The sequence below is a fragment of the Nuphar pumila genome, chromosome 1 (assembly GCF_984573655.1).
Source record: "Nuphar pumila chromosome 1, dmNupPumi1.hap1.1, whole genome shotgun sequence".
In the NCBI taxonomy this organism is placed as follows: domain Eukaryota; kingdom Viridiplantae; phylum Streptophyta; class Magnoliopsida; order Nymphaeales; family Nymphaeaceae; genus Nuphar; species Nuphar pumila.
Genome location: NC_143249.1, coordinates 118,035,667 through 118,060,464, shown reverse-complemented (window position 1 = coordinate 118,060,464; position 24,798 = coordinate 118,035,667).

Sequence of the window (24,798 nt, the reverse complement as noted above, 5' to 3'; positions counted from 1 at the left end):
GACTATCAGTTCGCTTGGAACACTATCAGTTCGATGAAGAACGACTATCAGTTCACTTGGGAACACTATCAGTTCGATGAAGAACGACAATCAGTTCGCTTGGAACACTATCAGTTCGATGAAGAACGACTATCAGTTCACTTGGAACACTATCAGTTCGATGAAGAACGACTATAAGTTCACTGGGAACAATATCAGTTCGATTAAGAACGACTATCAGTTCGCTTGGGAACACTATTAGTTCAATGAAGAACGACTATCAGTTCGCTTGAGAATAATATCAGTTCAATGAAGAACGACTATCAGTTCACTGGGAACAATATCAGTTCGATTAAGAACGACTATCAGTTCGCTTGGAACACTATCAGTTCGATGAAGAACGAGGACCAATATAGAGAGTTGGATTGCTTCTATGAACGGTTTCAGGATTATCCCCTTATCCTGATTGGGGATGGAAAATGGATGACTTGGCGGTCGAAATTGAGAATTTTGGTAATTTGAAAATTTGGAAATTTGATGACCCGGAGGTCGAAATTGAAGAATTATGGAAAATGATTCAAGTTTATCCCTTAACCTGAAGGGGAATGTTGATGTAAATTTAATGCAAATGAATATGATTAAATGCAAATTGATGCAAATGAATGCAGAATTAATGCAAATGAGTGCATATATATGCAAAATGAGAGATTGGTTTATCCTGCCTGCATACAGGATGTTTTGAGGTAAAGATAAATTTTAAAAAAAAAAAATGCCCCAGTGTGACTGGGGAGGAAAATTTTGAATAAAAAAAAGATAATTGACCAGCTTCTTGACTAATATACGTCCTCAAGATCATTCCTCACAAGAGAGACATTTTGAAAAGGAAGAAGAAGCAAATAAGATGGCGCCAAGCTATTGAAAAATTCGATGACTTTATTGATGCTTTAAAATCAAGGAAGGAGAATGGGATTACATTATTCTTTTTGAAAAAGCAAGATGAGAAATGAGAAATTGTTGGCATTGCCATGTTCTGGAATGATTGTGGAAAAAGCTTAGTCAGGATGACTAGTCCTCTTTTTCATCTTCAACGAGGAGCTTCTTGTCAATGCAGTCTTGAACAATGTTTTTAAGGACGAAGCAGTTTTATGTATCATGCCCTACTGCTCGATGAAATTTGCAAAATTGTTCCTTGAATCTGCCCATAATTGCTGGAGGATCACTAGCTTTAGGCAACCGAACAAGGTCCTTCTCAAGTATATACTCGAGTATACTCTCGAGTGTCTGATCCAGAGGGGTGAATTCTCGATCAGTTCTCTAGTCCTTGCGCTTTGATTTTTCCTGATCTTTCTTTTGATGTTGAGGGCTGGATTGGAGAGGTTTATTACAGTTGATGTCCTTCCCTTTTTGCCTTTTGATTCTCTCCAAACTGTTGCCATGATCATTCTTGTTACCTTTGCTATTATTGAAAGATTTGGCCGCAAAAGTGAAGTGAGCCTTCTTTTTGGCATCTTGACTTTTTCTTGCAATGGTAAGGCCTTCATAGACTCCATTCTCTATTCCCATTTCGAGCCATTCAGCTCGTTCAATGAGTTCAACGAAAGACTTGGAGGGTGAGGTAGAGATTAATCCTCTCAGAGGTTGCGAAAAATTGTTGAGGATCAAGGATAAAGCATGCCTTTCTGATATAGGATCCCTCATTTTGTTGCAGGTCTCTCTCCATCTGCGAATGAAGTCTCTTGCCTTTTCATTTTCATTCTGCCTTAGATTGCAGAGATGGCTCAATGTTGGGAGTGCTTCAGTATTGAACAAAAATCGCTCAATGAATAGGTTGACCACCTTATCGAATTCTCGCAGCTCAATTGGATTGATATGCTCGGAGTACCACTTGGCGGCAGTGCCTTCTAAGCTACGAGGAAAACAGAGAAATAGGGCCCTATTGTCTCTCTTGAATTTGGAGCATTCGGCAAAGAACATGGCGAGGTGGGCTTTGGGATCACCAGAACCATCGAACTTGATGAACTTGCGAGGCAGATTTTCCAAATCTTCGTCTCCTTCTAAGCCATCATAGAAGTCCTCGCTGGTGAAGACTTTCTTGCCCTTGTCGTGAGCTTGCAGGTCTTTAACAACTTTGGCCATTTTTTTGAACTGTGACTGCAGGGGCTCTTCTGAAACTTGATTCTTTGATTTGCGACTCCTCCTTTATTCTTGGCCCCGTTTTTGAAATGTCGGAGGCACCTCATACTCTTCATCAGTGTTTTCAGTTGAGTCTGATTCATCTGAAATTTCCTCTGGCTGAATTTGCTTCTTGGAGTTCTTCTTATCCTTGTGTCCATGGAACTTCTCTCTGAATGGGTTCTTCTCTGTACTGGTCCCAGCCTGTTCATTCATCATTTGGGTCATCATTTTCTGGAACATGGCATACATCCGTGGGTCTATGCCATCCTCTCCTTGCTGCTGCTCTTGACTCTTCTCGGATCGCGGGGAGTCCATCTCTTCTTCTGAGGCCGACGAGTACTGAGATGCCGTTGTTCTTTTTTCTGATCTTGTTCGAACCATTAAATATTGTGGATGCCCTCTGCAGGTTGAAGTCGTGATTAGATTCTGAGGGAACTTTGGATTGGGAGAAAAATGATATGGTAGACAATTGGAAGAATATCCCATTACTAGGGATGGAGTCGCCGCTGAAATCACGACAATTGTGTTGTCATTCTTTGTAAGAGAAATAACCACGGAAAATGTGCCTTGTTACCTAGGCGAGGTCGTCAACCATGAGGAAAACACCGTTTTGAAGGAAAAAGATATCTCTTGGAAAAACAATCCGCGAACGGATTTAGAATAAGGAGAAGGCAAGTGGGTAAACAATTTTCACCGCAATAGTCAAGGTATGCACGAGGAAAATAAGATGAAGAATTTTCGCAAATAGACAAAAGAATTGAAAATCCAATGAGAGAAAACATATGATTTTGGAAAATTGCAGGCAGGATGAAAATGCAGCTGGAAATTCGAGATCCAGTGGAACGGAAGAAGGAAAAATCACCTGGAGTTTTGAAAGAAATGGGATATTTGAGGAAATCATCCAGGGTTTTAGGAAATAAAGGAAAATGTGAGAAATATGGAGATTTGAAAATATTTTGGGAAAATGTAAGGAAATAGAGGTAACCTACAAACAATCACATCTTGCACAAACATTCATGCACATACAGCACTCCCTAAAAGGCTGACTCTAGATGCATTATTTTGAAAACAACTGTAGGACCTTAATCCTAACTCTAGGTTCAGATCATCTTTGTCCAATCCAGTTATGCCGATATACCCGAACCGAACTTCGAGGTACGTGGCATATAATTTCAACTCCGGTTCTAAGGTAAGGTTTTCCAACATCCTTGAGCGCCTACCGATATACTTCGGACTGTGGCCAGCGGTACGTGGTAGGGGGGTGTTAACCCAAGTAGGTGGCCCAGTTGTGAGGCTCTGTCCCGAACTAGGGTTCTGGAAGAGAGCCCAACAACGTGAAGACCGGGTAATGATAGGTAATGGAGGTTTCAAAAAATGATCACATGCAAGAAATAGAGGGCTCTAAGACCTAGAGAGATAGATTTTGAAAACTTTGAAGGAGCATACATTGTTTGCATTCATATCCTAAATTGAGGAGAGTTGTGTTTAGACCTAAGTCTATGTGTAACGCCCCAAATTTCAAACTTGCGAACCCTTTCAGAAAAACAGGCAAGAGACTAGAAATATCTCTTTCCTTCAGAGTTTATTTATGAAATCAACGGAAGACTTTTCTTTGATAATTCAGAAGGCAAGCTCACAACTTTGGGCACGTTAGCTAATAGAACCAAAATTCATAAGATTCGGATATCCTAAAGGAAATCCGATACAAACCCAAGCGTCCAGGACGTGAGCTAAGAGCAGGAAGAAGAAGTCTTGAAGCCATCTTGCAATCGCGCCATCGCCCGTAGTGTACCTAATAATCACCTGTACCCATAGAATGGGTTAGTTTCGCGAAAAACTAGTAGGTGCACAAGAGAGACAACAAGGAACTGAATTAAGTACATTTAATTCAGTAGGCTACGCAGTTTAAAGCAGATATGCAGTTAAACAGGTAAGCAATACAAGCAGGTGAATAGTGCAAACACGTAAGCAATACAAGCGAATAAGGCGTGCGAGCGAGTAAGTAGTGCAAGCGAGTAAGCAGTGCAAATGCATAAGTAGTGCAAACAGTAAGCAGTTTAACGTAGGTAAGCAGTTCAAAGCAAGTAAGCAGTGCAACTGACCAACGCAGCATACGATCCATTTGATCATAAGCTGAGAACTACTACGCAACAAGCTTGTCCTCGTTCCTAGAACGAGGTCTCTGCATCTAATCACCATCAGGACATCGTTTGTCGCTCACTACTTCTAACAAACGCGTCGTCCTGAACAACCTTAACCTATTCTCATCTCTCAAAGTCTTACGCGGATAATCGTCACCGGTTATGACGCACTAAGGCGTCATACTTCCTCAGAGAAGCTCACCCTTCCGTAGAAGGTCCAAAACATGATCACTAACTCAAATCACTAACGATCTGATTCTCATATCTGAGTCATGCATGTAATCATGCTAAAACAGAAAGCCGAAACTATGAATTCATAGTTGGCTATCACAAACAATCTCAGAAGATCGTCACAGCTCACCATAACTTTTTATGGTAAACAAAAACACAAGATCCACGTCGGATCGTTCGGTCCGAGAGATATACGACCGGACAAGGAATTACCGCCCTAGAGGGTTTACCTGATCTTGGACCCTACACTTCCTCACAGGAGTTCACCGTCTTTGCGGCTACCCGTTCGTGGACAGTGTACATCCTCACAGAGATCTCCCACTCTAGCCGGGTCACCTGATCTGGGAAAAGTATAACCTCATAGCGAAACCTTTGGGAGATCAGTCCCTAACAAATGCCATATCCAATGAAAATCATTGTGATACACGCATCCACACAAATGACCGCTCTCAGGGTCGATAGCCACTAATACAAACAACAAGATCAACGCCCGGATCACCTGGTCTGGGACATGTATAACCTCACAAGGAATTCCGCCCTAGATGGTATACCTGGTCTTGGACCATACACTTCCTCACAGGAGTCCACCGTCTTTGCGGCTACCCGTTCGCGGACAGTGTACATCCTCACAGAGATCTCCCACTCTAGCCGGGTACCTGGTCTTGATCATACACGCCCTCGCAGATAATCCTTTGGAGATCAGGTGCTCGACAGACACCCCACTGAGTGATGCATGCATCAATAATCGACTGCTCTGAACCATTGACCGCCTCGGGGTCAGTAGCCACAAAGAGCACAAGCATGCATATCAGCAATATGCATCATAACACTTCACATAGAAGCATATAATCCTACGCATCGTATGATTGCCACAAGGAATATTGCAATCCTCAAATAGGCCCTCAAAGCATGTGTAAACGACACATGAGAACGCGTAGATATGGAAATTCAGTTGATTCTATGGGCGAAGGGTAACTAACTCTACCCGTCAGCCAAACAAAACAACTGAATAAGATAAGCACTCATAACAATGCTCGTAAAACATACAATTACCATAAAATGGCTCAGTTTCTCGACAAGTAATTAAATTAATTGTAAGGCATAAACCATTCATAAGCAATCATACGGCGACAGTTATATCATAATATGTAAGCAGCTTATAAGACAAGCGGCCACATCAATCCTAGTTGCCACCAGTTCGTACATTACGAGCTGTATGCAATCACATCAATCATAAGAGATACAAGCCAACAAGTGCTACGCTACAATAAGCACCAAACAGTTCGACCAAGAGATAAAGCGAGTCACATGCTAATATGTAGCAACTGGTATAATGCTATTATTATAAGCATTTTACTAGTATGAGAAACTCCTTATTACTCCGCAAAGAACTGCGTAAGCAGTTTAACCAACTAGAGTAACGCCTTGACAGGCGTGCACAGTTTAACGAGTAGCATATTGAACTATCGAGCAAGCAAGCGAATTAGTAGTGCAGGCGAAGCAGTAGTGCAAGCGAATCAGTAGTGCAATCGAATCAGTAGTGCAAGAGAAGCAGTAGTGCAAGCGAATCAGTAGTGCAAGAGAAGCAGTAGTGCAAGCGAAGCTCACGACTCAACGACCAGTGTGAACAGACCTTATGTTTCGATAATTACGAACCTGCGGGTACGCGCAGGCAAAACGTAGACCCAACTGAAACTAGTTCGGGCGTCTGTTATTCTATGTATTTTCAATAACCCGAATAGCTAGTTGAGTTCGCTCCAAAGGGATGGCTTTAGCCGAGAGAGGATTCCCCAAAGGAGGCTGTGCCACGGACGCATCCAACTTCTGCAGAAGTGTTGAGCTAACTAATGTAGCCCCTTTCCCCTAACTCCAATGACTGGGGAGGCCGGATCGTTGCCCGTAGGGTGGTTGTTAACAACCTGTCTATTGGAGTTTGTACCGCTCTGTCCTCTCCCTTGACAGACAACCAGAAGCGAACGGGTGCGTTAGGGGTTGCTTAACTAACGACCAATTCTATGCTGTGGTGTTTAAACCACTCGAGCATCTTGCCTGTGAAGGCGAATGTGAGGTCATTTATGTGATTGCAACATTTTGCATTTATCGTTATTCGAGGTCGCACGACCGTCTCATCCGATCATCGCAGTACTAGACGTGTCGTGCACGACTACAAGTACTCTAGGATGAAGGGGGTATAGCTCCTCAATAGAAGCCTCAACATGAGTGTTTCACAAAGATGTAAAGTTTATCAACTTTACTCTATCTTTTGAAACAGCAGTACCTTGTGCCAACAAAATGCATGTGATTATCTCGAATCACATCCGCTATCGGGGTATCTACATGTCTCGCATGACTCGATACCGGCCTCGATAGACGGGATACGAGTTCCTCAACAGAACACCTGCTAAGAAGTTCGCTTGAACCTCCAATTCGGGATCACTCGAGATATGCCAAAAAGGTGAGCAGAACCAGCCAGTCACATCCTTCCAAATGCTTCGATTTGGAGCAGTCTTTGATGCTTTTGCGCAGCTCCCTGAAACCTCAAGTCGACTCTGCAGGACTGCACGCACGAAGAGCCAGGATCCTTGCGAGGTATCCCTCTCCTTAGACGAGGATGTGTCGCTCGCTCCCGACTGAACTCTTGTCGCAAGAGGGAGAGGGGTAAATGCCCCTTGCATCCTCCACGAGGATGCCTTTAAAGCATACGCAAAGAGCAAGGACCTGCACCTCTGCAATAGCAAGGCAATACCACCACATATGCAAAAGCAAGAGCCTAGCGCAAAGCGCGACGGCAAAGTAAAAACTGTAAACAGAAGTGCAACGCATATCCTCGCACAACGCGCGACGGCAAGTAAAAACTGTAAGCAGGAGTGCAACGCAGAACCTTTGCATGATGCGCAACGGCAAAGTAAAGGAACTGTAAACAGGAGTGCAACGCAAAACCTTTGCACGATGCGCAACGGCAAGGTAAAGGAACTGTAAACAGGAGTGCAACGCAGAACCTTTGCACGATGCACAAGGGCAAAGTAAAGGAACTATAACAGGAGTGCAACGCAGAACCTTTGCACGATGCGCAACGGCAAGGTAAAGGAACTGTAAATAGGAGTGCAACGCAGAACCTTTGCACGATGCGCAACGGCAAGGTAAAGGAACTGTAAACAGGAGTGCAACGCAGAACCTTTGCACGATGCGCAACGGCAAGGTAAAGGAACTGTAAACAGGAGTGCAACGCAGAACCTTTGCACGATGCGCAAGGGCAAGGTAAAGGAACTGTAAACAGGAGTGCAACGCAGAACCTTTGCACGATGCGCAAGGGCAAAGTAAAGGAACTGTAAACAGGAGTGCAATACAAAACCTGTGCGCGATGCACAACGGCAAAGTAAAGGACAAGGATCGCGAAACCGCGTCCTTGAGTTAAATGCGTACTCGTATAAATATATATGATATATATTCATATATATTTATTTAATTGCCCTTTTTAATTAATTGAACTCAATTCAATTGTCCAAGTCTTCTGTGCAATCTTCCCCTACCTTTGAGAGTTGCAAGCTTGCTGTCGTCCGCGGATGTACGCGATTGGCGGCTCGGGTCGCGGAGCGCGAGCAGGGTTCGTCGTACGAGCTGCAAAAGTAACGATCTTAGCAAGCTAATACCAAAATAGAAAATCAGGGGCACTATCGCCGTCCTGACGTAAGGAAAACAGAGGCAGAGGCATCGTGCTCATGTGCACCTGCCATAAGCACAAGAAGCAGAAGCAGGAGCTACGAGCTCCTGCTGACTTGCTGTCAGCGGACTCCGAGGAGGCAGGGGGTTGCACCCCTGCCCTCATAAAGCGAGGGCAAGCAGGGTTACGCCCCTGCCTGACAAAGTAGAAGAGAGGCAAGGGCAGAGCCCCTGCCTGTCAGCAACGAAGGGGAGGCAGGGAACTTCGTCCCTGCCAGACGACATACAAAGAGGGAGGCAGGGGGCCTTGCCCCTGCTTGCCGAAGAACAACAGAGGCAGGGGCGATGCCCCTGCCTAAAGAGAGAAAAGGCACAGGGAGGGGGCTCGACCCTTCTCCTGAACGATGAGGGCACAAGGAGGGGGATTGACCCCTCCCCTGACCAAAAGAGGAAGCAGGGAGGGGTCGACCCTCCCCTGCTGTCAAAGGGAGCAGGGAGGGGTCGACCCTCCCCTGCTGTCAAAAGGGAGCAGGGAGGAGTCGACCCTCCCCTGCTGTCAAAAGGGAGCAGGGAGGAGGGTCTTGGGCCCTCCCCTGCCGTGACAGGGGGACAGAGAGGAGGGGGCCGAGCCCCTCCTTTGCCGTAACAGGAGGCAGGGAGGAAGGGCTCGGCCCCTCCCCTGCCGTAACAGAGGGCACAGAGAGGAGGGGCTCGGCCCCTCCCGTGCCGAAACGGAGAGCAGCAGAGAGGAGGGGGCCGAACCCCTCCTCTGCCGTAACGGAGAGCAGGGAGGGGTGTCGTGCCCCTCCTCTGCTAAAAGGGGGCACAGGGAGGGGATTTGACCCCTCCCGTGGCCACAGAGAGAGGTGAGGGAGAGAGAAGAGACAGACGAAGAAGGAGAGGAAGGACGAAGGGAACATACCTGGAGGTCGCCGGCACCTTTGCAACAGAGAGGGAAGGAGATGGCTGGCACCTGAGGTTGTCGGCTCCTTGCAGCACGCGGGATGTAAGCGATTGCCGGCGGTGAGTCACCGGCGTCGGAGGGAGGTCGCAGGTGGCGGCGGGTCGGCAACGCAGAGGAGCAAGAGAGACCGAGAGAGGAAGAAGGGGGGCGGGGGTTATCTTTGAAACCCCTGCCTCCCTGTGTTAAAAACACGGGAGGCGGTGCCTCCTTCGGGTCCGGGTCGGGTCCGGGTCCGGATCCGGCCCGAATCCAAACAAATTTTTTTTTTCTCGTTTATTACACTATGTGAGCATGAAAATATCTCCGCAATCTGGTCCTACCAAACCATGCCTAGTCTACATGCAGTCAATGTCAGCTAGGTCCAAATCTAGGCTCCTAGGTTCGCATGATATCAAAAGTAAAGAGCTGACATTTTGTGAACATAATTTCAATAATTGAACTAAGTCAAGCACAATTTTGACCAAACAAGGACAGGTCCCATCACGGTCGCCAAACCTGTTATCGTCGCAAATTTTTCCCCGTCTTCCCTTCCTTGCGGACAAGAGAGGGAAATGGTTTCGCGATTCAAACTTGACCGTATTTTTGAAAATTGTTTTGAAATACTCGCCTCCGTTTTGAAAATTGTGGGAAAATCCATGGGATGGGGCTCGACCTGTCGGTACGAGGTTCGACCGTTCCTGCCGCCTTTAACAGGGGTAATCGAACCAAGGACCGAAATCGTGCTTGACTTAGTGAAGTTATCGAAATTATGTTCTATCCTATATGCACAAAGAATTCAGGCATGTGCTTATGAGATTTTGGAAAATGCAAGCTGGAAAAACATGATGTATGCTTGGAAAATAATTGGAGTTGAAAAGCATTTCTCAGGAAAAAGATGGAAATCAATCTCTCAGGAAACTCAGACGAAGAAGGTTTGAAATCTCGAGAAAGTTTATAAAGAGTTGGAAATTCTTGAAGGAGAGAGAATCTCGAGAAAGTTTATAAAGAGTTGGAAAATCTTGAAGAAGTGAGAGTCTCAAGAAAATCTTGAGAAAATTTATAAAGACTTAGAAAACCATGAAGAAATGAGAATCTTAGGAAAATTTTGAGAAAATTGAGAAAGATTGGGAAAACCATGAGGAAATAGGAATCTCAGGAAAATTTTAAGAGAGTTTAGAAAGACTTGGAATATCATGAAGAAATGAGAGTCTCGGGAAAAGATAAGGAATTCTTGAGAAAAGATGAATATTTGAAAAGGAAAGCATTTGTCAGGAAAAATTCGGATTTTTAGAATTTTCTTAAGAAAAGGATAGAAAATTTATAGGAAAATTCATTGAAGAAGGAAATTTAGAACTTAAGAAATTGAAATCTTGAGAATTTTATCTTTGAAAATATCTGAAAATCAACTTTGATTCTTGAGAAAGATAAGAAATTCCTTTTGAAAATGGATATTAAGAAAATAACTTTTTAAGGAAAATCACGGGAAAACATTTGATTTGGGAAATCCAACTCCGAATATCATCATAGTTTCTTGAGAAATCGATTCCATGAAGTGAAAATCTCTTGAGAAAATCATGAGAAAAACGAATGATGCAGATGATGTGAATGAATGAAGGCACTTTGAAAAACTTTCTGAAAAATTTATTAAAAAAATGTGGATTAAGCCAAAGTAAATCCCTCACATATTTTGACTGTGGCCATGAATATATTCAGGGTTTATTTGAATTAATTCACAATATTTTGAAAACATTAGAAATATGAGGTGCATTTTCAAGATAGCCTAAGAGTGTAGGCTCAATGTGACTGGTAGAGAGATGATGGATCTGGGTCTCGTCCATATTCCGACTAGGGCCGTAAATATGGACTCCACCGAGTTCATCAACTCTCTAAGAGTTGGTGCACGTGCCATTCGTGTTCATCCACGGTGAATTTGGAAAATTGAGATATATGCATCATATAATCAGGATATTACTGAAATCAAACTATATGAGATGCGGCCTAATCTAAGCAGTAAAAGTAAATCTTATTCCAAGGTTTACATTGGATTGTTACATTGCATAACATAAAGCAAAAGAAAATTGAAATGAAGCCAAGGAATCAACATCTTCTAGATTTTTCTGCAAAATGAGAGTTAGTACAAAATAAACAAGGAAATGGACATATATATATAATATATACAACGAAGAGACATATCAAAAATGCTAACATAGGTGCTAAATGTCATGTAACAATGGAGATATAACTATATGAGAAAATATATGGATGTTCATACATGGAAATAAAAGCACATGAAGATATATATATATATATATATATATATATATATATATATACATAAGTATATATCTATGTATATATATATATATATACATATATATATATACATATATACGTATACATATAGATAAATATATATAGATATACATATATATATATACATATAATGAGAAAATATGTACATACTAATGGAAATTACATATAATAGGTAAAACCAGAAATTACAAGTATATACAGTTTCTGTAGATGATTTCGCACAGCCGTATTTCCCAAACTACAAGGTAATTTTCAATAAAAATGGGTATAGAACTTCTCTATATATCAGCAATGACGCTTGCAAAAGATGGTTGGGAGATCACGATTGGATATAGAGATATCCGTTTATGAATATGGCCAAATATCAAGACTGCACACTTACAGCAGAAAATGAATATGTGCAGGAAATGGGTTGTGGAAGCATCATGGGCTATTTCAAGGATATCATGAAAAGGAGATGAAAAGCTTGGTGAATAGGTGAAAATGTCATGGAAAATGATGAAATAATATGTAGAATTGATGCTGCAAATGGGGTGATATAGCAAGCAAGAATTTAGCACTAAGCTAAGCAAAATTTCATAAAACTAAGGGTGATGTTCCAGCCATAGCTTCATAAAACAGGGATTTTACAACAAGCTAGACAAAATCTCCTAAATCAAATGATGGTGTTCCAACATAACTTCATAAAGCAGGAATTTGAACATCAAGCTCATGAATCAAATGATGATATATTTACAAGAGTAAGAGAAAAGAAAAATACATGTAATAGCAAATACTCATGAAGGGATATATATATATATATATAAGTATATCTATACATATATATATATACATATACATATCCATATATACATATACACGTATACATATAGATAGATATACAATGGATATACATATATATAGATGTATATATACATATAATGAGAAGACATATATGTTTGATGGAAATTCCACATAATGGGTAAAACCAGAAAATATATGTATATACATTTTCTGTAAGGGATTTTACACAGTCATATTTCCCAAATTACAACATATTTCACAACAAAATCGGGTATAGAGCTTCTCTATATATCAATAAAGAAGCGTGCAAAAGAGGATATAGAGATCATGAACGGATATGGATATATCCGTTCATGAACATAGCCGATTGTCAAGACTGCACATCTACAGCAGAAAAAAAAAAGACAGCTCTACCAATGCTAACTTTTATTGCATAAAACTGGAGCTTGATGAAGCTATAACTGATTTTGACACAGCATGTTATCATAAATAAAAAAAAAAGAAAAGAAAAGAAAAAGAAAAGAAAAAGAAACAATATAGGCTGGATACAATAGCCAGTGGATGTATCAAAGAAAAGAACTGATAAGCTGAAATTATAAAGTAGTGACAACTATGTAAAATACCAACATACCCATGGATATATTACAAATAGGATATACAGGATAAAGATAAACCATTTCTGAATATTAAGGTGAGATGATATCCTGTGTACAATCTATGGCTTGGAAAAGGAATGTATACAATGACACCAAAGTGGAGTGTAGTCATGAGGGTATACCACAACGATGCAAATGAAGTGATGATATACCAAACCTGTCTCCTGTAGCTTTTGCTATTAGCTTTACAAGTGCAAGCAATCAATTTACAACAATCAAACTAATGCAACTTGCTGTAATTGATATGTGAATGGCAAGATATCTAGGCTAAAGAAAATACATATTACAGGAAATTAATAAACGGAATCAATGCCATGAGAGATATATTGTAAAAATGCACGACAGATGGAAGAAGGACCAATGTTCATGGCTATAGGCTATTTAAATGGGTTCAATCCATGAGAAAGAGGGAACACCTCATTCCTTCAGCACGCAGAGAAAAAAACTTTTCAGACATTCATTTCAAAACCTGCTTATTACATTAACATTGAGACCCTAAATGCCTCTTTATCTTACAATAATTTCAGCTAATCAACTTGGCAACAAATTTTTTTTAGTAAAACATACTGAAATGGAGGTAAGAACACAGTTGTGCGTTACCTTGTGGATCAAAGGAGATGATGACTCCTGGAGTGTTATTGCTGCAACTAATCTCACAGATATGAGATTGTATCTTCTGCTGAGGGATTGAAGAAGAGGCAACGTTGAAATGATGGGAGGCTGCCTGCTAGATTTCTGCTGGACTGACCTACGGCTGGGCTGAAGCAGAGTGGGGGATGGGCAGCAGCTGTGGGAGGTGGAAACTCCTTCGTTGCTGGGGCTGAAGTGGGTGACAACGTGGGGATGGAGGAAATAGATGCAAACGTTGGGTTGGCTGAAGGCAAATGGGGAAATGAATGGCTGGTGAGGGAAATGGATAGCAAATGGCTGGAGTGTTTGGGGGCTGGAGTAGTGTAGCCAATGATAAAGGGGCAACAACCTGCTGAGATGCTCTGCAGCTGGGCTGATTGAATGGAGAGCAGCTGGGTTCTTTTGTTGATGGTCTGAAGAAGGAGACGTCAGCTGGCTGGAGGTGGCTGAAGCTTCTTTTATTGATGGGCTGAAGAAGGAGACGTCAGCTGGCTGGAGGTGGAAGACCTCTGCGGTTGGGTTTGGAGAATTGTTGATGCTGCTCCCTCACGCTTGAGAGCCTCCCTCCTGCAAAATAAAAAAGAACCCCCTCATTCATCGGCCAGGCTTCCCTCCCCCTTTCAATCGACCTCCCTCCCCCTTGTGGATTTCCAAAACTCCCTTCTTTAAAGAATTTCGAACTCTTTTTCTAAAACCAAAACCGCAACTTCCCCCTTCCGTTACATTTTTTCTCTTTTGAAAATTTTTGCAAAGTGTGAAACCGCAGCCCTCCATTTATGAGGTTCCGTTACCTCTTTTTTAAAAATTTTTTCCTTTGAAGTAGCCGTTTCAAGAGGGCGCATTCTCTTTTTTTTCTTCAAAATTTGGTTTCATTTCCCTAAGTTTTAGGCAAAAACCAAATTTATGATTGTAGGGAAATTCGGCTATGCCATTTAAGGCTGCCTCCTTAAAAAAAAAAAAAAATTATTAAAACAAATAAAATAACAAGGAAATAAATGAGAGGCTTTTATGAAAATGCCACCTCAATCCACTTTTAAAATCCTTTTGAAAATAAAGCTTTATTTTGTTTTGTAAAATCTTTTATTTTCAAATGGGGTGCCACATGTGTGTGGGCCCACTAAAAAAATAAATAAATAAATAAAAAATTTAAAAAGAAAATTTTGCAAATTGGTATGACCTCCGAGTGGGTCCCACTTGAGAATAAGATACTTACCTGGGAATCTGAGTATGGTGCTAGTTCGAAGGCGGGTCCCGCTCTATTTTTTTTTTGAAGATACGAGATAAAACATTATTTGTTTTTCAAGAATTTGGAAAAATTGGGTTTTTAGGGAAAAAAATATGGATAAATGTAAAAAAAAATTGTAAAGGGATTTAAAATCTTTTGCAAAAAGTTTTGAGATAAAATCTTTAAAATCAATATCCAGATTGTTTTCTTGAGAAAATTTTTGTAATTCAAAGTCCTGGGGGTAAAATGGGAAAGATTGGCAATTTTGAAATCCCAGGGTTTTAAAAATCAATTTTGAAAAGTTTAAAAATCAAATCTGGATTGACAATTTGGAAAATCAGGAGTTCTGAATCTCAAAATGACATGTTGTGCAGTGAAATGATGCAATGCTATGCAAAGACATGTTCTATGAAATGTCACTCTGAGCTCGGACTTGGAAATTTTAGCTTTTTGTCCAGAAAGAGGATTTTGAAGATTTGCAATTTGAAGATGTCTCTGAACCTAAATATGGAAATTTTGAGGCTCAAGAGTGAAATTTAGGACTTTCTGCAAGGTTCAATCTTGGAAAATGACCATTTTACCCTTCATTGGTTCTAGAGAACCGAAATGTGGTGATTGAAGGCAATGTCAAGAAGTGAGTAAAAATTTGGGGTGTTTACAAATGCCCCTCTTTGCTACTAAGCCGGCTTATGGCCGAGCTTAGTGGCAAAGAAAACACACCAAATTTGGGCTATATAAAAATGCCCCAGTTAGAAGGATCTGACTGGGTATGAAGAAATTAGCCCGAGGAAGATAGTAGATATGAAATGGAGAAATGAAGAGGAGAATAGATTTTGCTCTGAGAGAGCGAAATTCAGGTTTTTGCCCTTAATGGGACAGAAATACCTCGCATGGAACGAAGCTAAGGTTTTACCCTTGACCTGATTGGGGTATGAAATATCTCATTAAAATGAGATTCAGGTTTGCACCCTTATCCTGATCGGGCGGAAAATAAAATACCTCGTTGATTGAGGCTCAAGTTTGTACCCTTATCCTGATCGGGCGGAAAATAAAATACCTCGTTGATTGAGGCTCAGGTTTGTACCCTTATCTTGATCGGGCGAAAAAAATGAAATACCTCTTTGAAGGAGGCTCAGGTTTGTACCCTTATCCTGATCGGGCGGAAGATGGAATTTTAGAAGGTGAATAAGACAACTTTTCTTGAAGGTGAACTAGGCGATGAGAATGGAATTGTAAGAGGCAATTTTGGAAAATGATCAAGACGATCCGGTGAATTTTCATCATCGTGAAATATGAAGAAGGTAAGGAGTAAGACGACTATTTCGACAATGTGAAAGATGGATATGGCAATCTTTTGATGAGAATAAGGTAACTCTTTCGACAACGCGAAAGACAGACAAGGCAAACTCTTTTAGAGAAGAGTAAAGCAACTCTTTTGACAATGCAAAAGATGAATAAGGCAATTCAAAGGAACAAGGCAATTCTTTCGACAATGCGAAAGATGACAAAAGGCAATCCAAAGGAACAAGGCAATTCTTTCGACAATGCGAAAGATGACAAAGGTAATCCTTTTAGAGAGAAGGCTAATCTTTCAACAACGTGAAAGATGACAAAGGAAACTCTCTCGAAGGGGTTAAGATGCATCAATATGGACATCAAGCTCTCACTTAACGTCAAGATAGCTAGAAAATATTGTCAAAATGTTTAAAATTTTGTTGATTCAAAGTAATTGAAAATGATGCACATTGTTGCAAAGATATTCCTTCTTTTCTACCTGAAGCATTACCTCCAAACGAGATTCACTTCGTAGAATCAAGATTTAGCATCCAAATTTCTTGCGATTGACCTTCTTCAAGGAGGTTATCAATTTCCTTGATATGACCAAGAAAGAGAATTTGATATTATGAAAGCAACTGATGAAAGAATATTGATAATAAAATTGCACAAATTTAAAAAAATTCTTGGCAAATTTTGGCAGTTTGATATCCTGGGAGTTTCTCTCATGATAATCTTTCTGCACTCTTTTGGCTCTCTTGGGTTTTTGCTACATTCTCCTTCATTTTGGAGATGTTCTGACTTTTTCTCTCTTTTTTTTTTCTCACTTGCTCTCTTTTGGGAAGGGTACGTCACAAACTCCTTCAACTTGGAGATGTTTTGATCCTTCTTTGACGATATTGGCTTTTTGGCTGGAGATTTTTTTTTTGAAGGATAGCTGAAATTAAATATCTTTTAGGGATTGTCGGTAGGTTCATTGCATCTGCCTTCATCTCGACAGTGCTTTGGACTTTCCCTGGAAGGATCCGTCACAAACTCCGTCAAGTTTGGAGATATTTCGAATCTTCTTTGGCCCCGGAGGTCTACTCGCTTAATTCGCCTTCATCTTGACGACAAGTGAGAGATCTCTTTTGCGGATATTTAATTGCAGCTTAGGTGATTTTAAGGAGACAGGGCTTGGATGAATTCTCTCTTTTTCTAGCATTCAAGATATTTTCACTGCCTCATTTTCACAAGAATGGTCTTTAAAATGTGCCATTGACTGCGATCAATATCTATCATCTATGGCTTTGCAAAAACATTGAATCTTCTTTTCTGACCATATCGAGGATTTATCCTTCATCCTTTTGGTTGGCCAATAGAAAGAATTTGGATTTTTGAATCCTTCTTCTCAAAAGATTTGCCTTTTTGGAAGTAATACTGAAGGTAAACTGAGGTAAAAATTTGTGCAATAAAGTTCTGAAATCAACAAATAATTTGATTGACAAATTGACAAAGTTTTCTAGAAATCCTAGGTGAAAAAGAGCATTTGAAGTCCGGTTTAACGCATCCGTGACAAAAATTATCCTCTCCTTTCCCCAAAGGAGGTGACTATCAGTTCACTGGGAACAATATCAGTTCAATTGAGAACGACCATCGCTGGGAATAATATTAGTTCAATGAAGAACGACCATCGGTTCATTTGGAACACTATCAGTTCAATGAAGAACGACTATCAGTTCACTTGAAACACCATCAGTTCAATGAAGAACGACTATCAGTTTGCTTGGAATATTATCAGTTTAATGAAGAACGACTATCAGTTTGCTTGGAACACTATCAGTTCGATGAAGAACGACTATCAGTTCGCTTGGAACACTATCATTTCAATGAAGAACGACTATCAGTTCGCTTGTAACACTATCAGTTCAATGAAGAACGACTATCAGTTCGCTTGGAACACTATCAGTTCAATAAAAAACGACTATCAGTTTGCTTGGAATACTATCAGTTCAATGAAGAACGACTATCAGTTCGCTTTGAACACTATCAGTTCAATGAAGAACGACTATCAGTTCGCTTGGAACACAATCAGTTCGATGAAGAACGACTATCAGTTCGCTTGGAACACTATCAGTTCAATGAAGAACGACTATCAGTTCGCTTGGAACACTATCAGTTCAATGAAGAACGACTATCAGTTCGCTTGGAACACTATCAGTTCAATGAAGAACGACTATCAGTTCGCTTGGAACACTATCAGTTCAATGAAGAACGACTATCAGTTCGCTTGGAACAATATCAGTTCGATTAAGAATGACTATCAGTTCGCTTGGAACACTATCAGTTCAATGAAGAACGACTATCAGTTCGCTTGGAACACTATCAGTTCAATGAAGAACGACTATCAGTTCGCTTGGAACACTATCAGTTCAATGAAGAACGACTATCAGTTCGCTTGGAACACTATCAGTTCACTGAAGAACGACTATCAGTTCACTTGGGAACACTATCAGTACAATGAAGAACGACTATCAGTTCGCTTGGAACACTATCAGTTCGATGAAGAACGACTATCAGTTCACTCGGAACACTATCAGTTCGATGAAGAACGACTATCAGTTCACTGGGAACAATATCAGTTCGATTAAGAACGACTATCAGTTCGCTTGGAACACTATCAGTTCGATGAAGAACGACTATCAGTTCACTTGGGAACACTATCAGTTCGATGAAGAACGACTATCAGTTCGCTTGGAACACTATCAGTTCGATGAAGAACGACTATGAGTTCACTTGGAACACTATCAGTTCGATGAAGAACGACTATCAGTTCACTGGGAACAATATCAGTTCGATTAAGAATGACTATCAGTTCGCTTGGGAACACTATTAGTTCAATGAAGAACGACTATCAGTTCGCTTGGGAACAATATCAGTTCGATGAAGAACGACTATCAGTTCGCTTGGAACACTATCAGTTCGATGAAGAACGAGGACCAATATAGAGAGTTGGATTGCTTCTATGAACGGTTTCAGGATTATCCCCTTATCCTGAACGGGGATGGAAATTGGATGACTTGGCGGTCAAAATTGAGAATTTTGGTAATTTGAAAATTTGAAAATTTGATGACCCGGAGGTCGATATTGAAGAATTATGGAAAATGATTCAGGTTTATCCCTTAACCTGAAGGGGAATGTTGATGTAAATTTAATGCAAATGAATATGATTAAATGCAAATTGATGCAAATGAATGCAGAATTAATGCAAATGAGTGCATATATATGCAAAATGAGAGATTGGTTTATCCTGCCTGCATACAGGATGTTTTGAGGTAAAGATTAATTTTCAAAAAAAAAAAAAATGCCCAAGTGTGACTGGGGAGGAAAATTTTGAATAAAAAAAAGATAATTGACCAGCTTCTTGACTAATATACGTCCTCAAGATCATTCCTCACAAGAGAGACATTTTGAAAAGGAAGAAGAAGCAAATAAGATGGCGCCAAGCTATTGAAAAATTCGATGACTTTATTGATGCTTTAAAATCAAGGAAGGAGAATGGGATTACATTATTCTTTTTGAAAAAGCTAGATGAGAAATGAGAAATTGTTGGCATTGTCATCTTCTGGAATGATTGTGGAAAAAGCTTAGTCAGGATGACTAGTCCTCTTTTTCATCTTCAACGAGGAGCTTCTTGTCAATGCAGTCTTGAACAATGTTTTTAAGGACGAAGCAGTTTTATGTATCATGCCCTACTGCTCGATGAAATTTGCAAAACTGTTCTTTGAATCTGCCCATAATTGCTGGAGGATCACTAGCTTTAGGCAACCAAACAAGGTCCTTCTCAAGTATATACTCGAGTATACTCTCGAGTGTCTGATCCAGAGGGGTGAATTCTCGATCAGTTCTCCAGTCCTTGCGCTTTGATTTTTCCTGATCTTTCTTTTGATGTTGAGGGCTGGATTGGAGAGGTTTATTACAGTTGATGTCCTTCCCTTTTTGCCTTTTGATTCTCTCCAAACTGTTGCCATGATCATTCTTGTTACCTTTGCTATTATTGAAAGATTTGGCCGCAAAAGTGAAGTGAGCCTTCTTTTTGGCATCTTGACTGTTTCTTGCAATGGTAAGGCCTTCATAGACTCCATTCTCTATTCCCATTTCGAGCCATTCAGCTCGTTCAATGAGTTCAACGAAAGACTTGGAGGGTGAGGTAGAGATTAATCCTCTCAGAGGTTGCGAAAAATTGTTGAGGATCAAGGATAAAGCATGCCTTTCTGATATAGGATCCCTCATTTTGTTGCAGGTCTCTCTCCATCTGCGAATGAAGTCTCTTGCCTTTTCATTTTCATTCTGCCTTAGATTGCAAAGATGGCTCAATGTTGGGAGTGCTTCAGTATTGAACAGAAATCGCTCAATGAATAGGTTGACCACCGTATCAAATTCTCGCAGCTCAATTGGATTGATATGCTCGGAGTACCACTTGGCGGCAGTGCCTTCTAAGCTACAAGGAAAACAGAGAAATAGGGCCCTATTGTCTCTCTTGAATTTGGAGCATTCGGCGAAGAACATCGCGAGGTGGGCTTTGGGATCACCAGAACCATCGAACTTGATGAACTTGCAAGGCAGATTTTCCAGATCTTCGTCTCCTTCTAAGCCATCATAGAAGTCCTCGCTGGTGAAGACTTTCTTGCCCTTGTCGCGAGCTTGCAGGTCTTTAACAACTTTGGCCATTTTTTTGAACTGTGACTGCAGGGGCTCTTCTGAAACTTGATTCTTTGATTTGCGACTCCTCCTTTGTTCTTGGCCCCGTTTTTGAAATGTCGGAGGCACCTCATACTCTTCATCAGTGTTTTCAGTTGAGTCTGATTCATCTGAAATTTCCTCTGGCTGAATTTGCTTCTTTGAGTTCTTCTTATCCTTGTGTCCATGGAACTTCTCTCTGAATGGGTTCTTCTCTGTACTGGTCCTAGCCTGTTCATTCATCATTTGGGTCATCATTTTCTGGAACATGGCATACATACGTGGGTCTATGCCATCCTCCCCTTGCTGCTGCTCTTGACTCTTCTCGGATCGCGGGGAGTCCATCTCTTCTTCTGAGGCCGACAAGTACTGAGATACCGTTGTTCTTTTTCCTGATCTTGTTCGAACCATCAAATATTGTGGATGCCCTCTACAGGATGAAGTTGTGATTAGACTCTGAGGGAACTTTGGATTGGGAGAAAAATGATATGGTAAACAATTGGAAGAATATCCCATTACTAGGGATGGAGTCGCCGCTGAAATCACGACAATTGTGTTGTCATTCTTTGTAAGAGAAATAACAACAGAAAATGTGCCTTGTTACCTAGGCGAGGTCGTCAACCATGAGGAAAACACCCTTTTGAAGGAAAAAGATATCTCTTGGAAAAACAATCCGCGAACAAATTTAGAATAAGGAGAAGGCAAGTGGGTAAACAATTTTCACCGCAATAGTCAAGGTATGCACGAGGAAAATAAGATGAAGAATTTTTACAAATAGACAAAAGAATTGAAAATCCAATCAGAGAAAACATATGATTTTGGAAAATTGCAGGCAGGATGAAAATACAGCTGGAAATTCAAGATCTAGTGGAACGGAAGAAGGAAAAATCACCTGGAGTTTTGAAAGAAATGGGATATTTGAGGAAATCATCCAGGGTTTTAGGAAATAAAGGAAAATATGAGAAATATGGATATTTGAAAATATTTTGGGAAAATGTAAGGAAATAGAGGTAACCTACAAACAATCACATCCTGCACAAACATTCATGCACATACAGCACTCCCTAAAAGGCTGACTCTAGATGCATCATTTTGAAAACAACTGTAGGACCTTAATCCTAACTCTAGGTTCAGATCATCTTTGTCCAATCCAGTTATGCCGATATACCCAAACCGAACTTCGAGGTACGTGGCATATAATTTCAACTCCGGTTCTAAGGTAAGGTTTTCCAACATCCTTGAGCGCCTACCGATATACTTCGGACTGTGGCCCGCCGTACGTGGTAGGGGGGTGTTAACCCAAGTAGGTGGCCCAGTTGTGAGGCTCTGTCCCGAACTAGGGTTCTGGAAGAGAGCCCAGCAACGTGAAGACCGGGTAATGATAGGTAATGGAGGTTTGAAAAAATGATCACATGCAAGAAATAGAGGGCTCTAAGACCTAGAGAGATAGATTTTGAAAACTTTGAAGGAGCATATATTGTTTGCATTCATATCCTAAATTGAGGAGAGTTGTGTTTAGACCTAAGTCTATGTGAGCATGAAAATATCTCCTCAATCTGGTACTACCAAACCATGCCTAGTCTACATGCAGTCAATGTCAACTAGGTCCAAATCTAGGCTCCTAGGTTCGCATGATATCAAAAGTAAAGAGCTGACATTTTTTGAACATAATTTCAATAATTGAACTAAGTCAAGCACAATTTTGACCAAACGAGGACAGGTCCCATCACAGTCGCCAAACCTGTTATCGTAGCAAAATTTTTCCCGTCTTCCCTTCCTTGCGAACAAGAGAGGGAAATGGTTTCGCGATTCAAACTTGACCGGATTTTTGGAAATTGTTTTGAAATACTCGCCTCCGTTTTGAAAATTGCGGGAAAATCCATGGGATGGGGCTCGACCTGTCGGTACGAGGTTCGACCGTTCCTGCCGCCTTTAACAGGGGTAATCGAACCAAGGACCGAAATCGTGCTTGACTTAGTGAAGTTATCGAAATTATGTTTTATCCTATATGCACAAAGAATTCAGGCATGTGCTTATGAGATTTTGGAAAATGCAAGCTGGAAAAACATGATGTATGCTTGGAAAATAATTGGAATTGAAAAGCATTTCTCAGGAAAAAGATGGAAATCAGTCTCTCAGGAAACTCAGATGAAGAAGGTTTGAAATCTCGAGAAAGTTTATAAAGAGTTGGAAATTCTTGAAGGAGAGAGAATCTCGAGAAAGTTTATAAAGAGTTGGAAAATCTTGAAGAAGTGAGAGTCTCAAGAAAATCTTTAGAAAATTTATAAAGACTTAGAAAACCATGAAGAAATGAGAATCTTAGGAAAATTTTGAGAAAATTGAGAAAGATTGGGAAAACCATGAGGAAATAGGAATCTCAGGAAAATTTTAAGAGAGTTTAGAAAGACTTGGAATATCATGAAGAAATGAGAGTCTCGGGAAAAGATAAGGAATTCTTGAGAAAAGATGAATATTTGAAAAGAAAAGCATTTGTCAGGAAAAATTCGGATTTTGAGAATTTTCTTAAGAAAAGGATAGAAAATTTATAGGAAAATTCATTGAAGAAGGAAATTTAGAACTTAAGAAATTGAAATCTTGAGAATTTTATCTTTGAAAATATCTGAAAATCAACTTTGATTCTTGAGAAAGATAAGAAATTCCTTTTGAAAATGGATATTAAGAAAATAACTTTTTAAGGAAAATCACGGGAAAACATTTAATTTGGGAAATCCAACTCCGAATATCATCATAGTTTCTTGAGAAATCGATTCCATGAAGTGAAAATCTCTTGAGAAAATCATGAGAAAAACGAATGATGCAAATGATGTGAATGAATGAAGGCACTTTGAAAAACTTTTTGAAAAAATTGTTAAAAAAATGTGGATTAAGCCAAAGTAAATCCCACACATATTCTGACTGTGGCCATGAATATATTCAGGGTTTATTTGAATTAATTCACAATATTTTGAAAACATTGGAAATATGAGGTGCATTTTCAAGATAGCCTAAGAGTGTAGGCTCAATGTGACTGGTAGAGAGATGATAGATCTGGGTCTCGTCCATATTCCGACTAGGGCCGTAAATATGGACTCCACCGAGTTCATCAACTCTCTCAGAGTTGGTGCACGTGTCATTCGTGTTCATCCACGGTGAATTTGGAAAATTGAGATATATGCATCATATAATCAGGATATTACTGAAATCAAACTATATGAGATGCGGCCTAATCTAAGCAGTAAAAGTAAATCTTATTCCAAGGTTTACATTGGATTGTTACATTGCATAACATAAAGCAAAAGAAAATTGAAATGAAGCCAAGCAATCAGCATCTTCTAGATTTTTCTGCAAAATGAGAGTTAGTACAAAATAAACAAGGAAATGGACATATATATATAATATATACAACGAAGAGACATATCAAAAATGCTAACACAGGTGCTAAATGTCATGTAACAATGGAGATATAACTATATGAGAAAATATATGGATGTTCATACATGGAAATAAAACCACATGAAGATATATATATATATATATATATATATATATATATATATATATATATATATATATATACATAAGTATATATCTATGTATATATATATATACATATATATATACATATATACGTATACATATAGATAAATATATATATACATATAATGAGAAAATATGTACATACTAATAGAAATTACATATAATAGGTAAAACCAGAAATTACAAGTATATACAGTTTCTGTAGATGATTTCGCACAGCCGTATTTCCCAAACTACAAGGTAATTTTCAATAAAAATGGGTATAGAACTTCTCTATATATCAGCAATGACGCTTGCAAAAGATGGTTGTGAGATCACGATTGGATATAGAGATATCCGTTCATGAATATGGCCAAATATCAAGACTGCACACTTACAGCAGAAAATGAATATGTGCAGGAAATGGGTTGTGGAAGCATCATGGGCTATTTCAAGGATATCATGAAAAGGAGATGAAAAGCTTGGTGAATAGGTGAAAATGTCATGGAAAATGATGAAATAATATGTAGAATTGATGCTGCAAATGGGGTG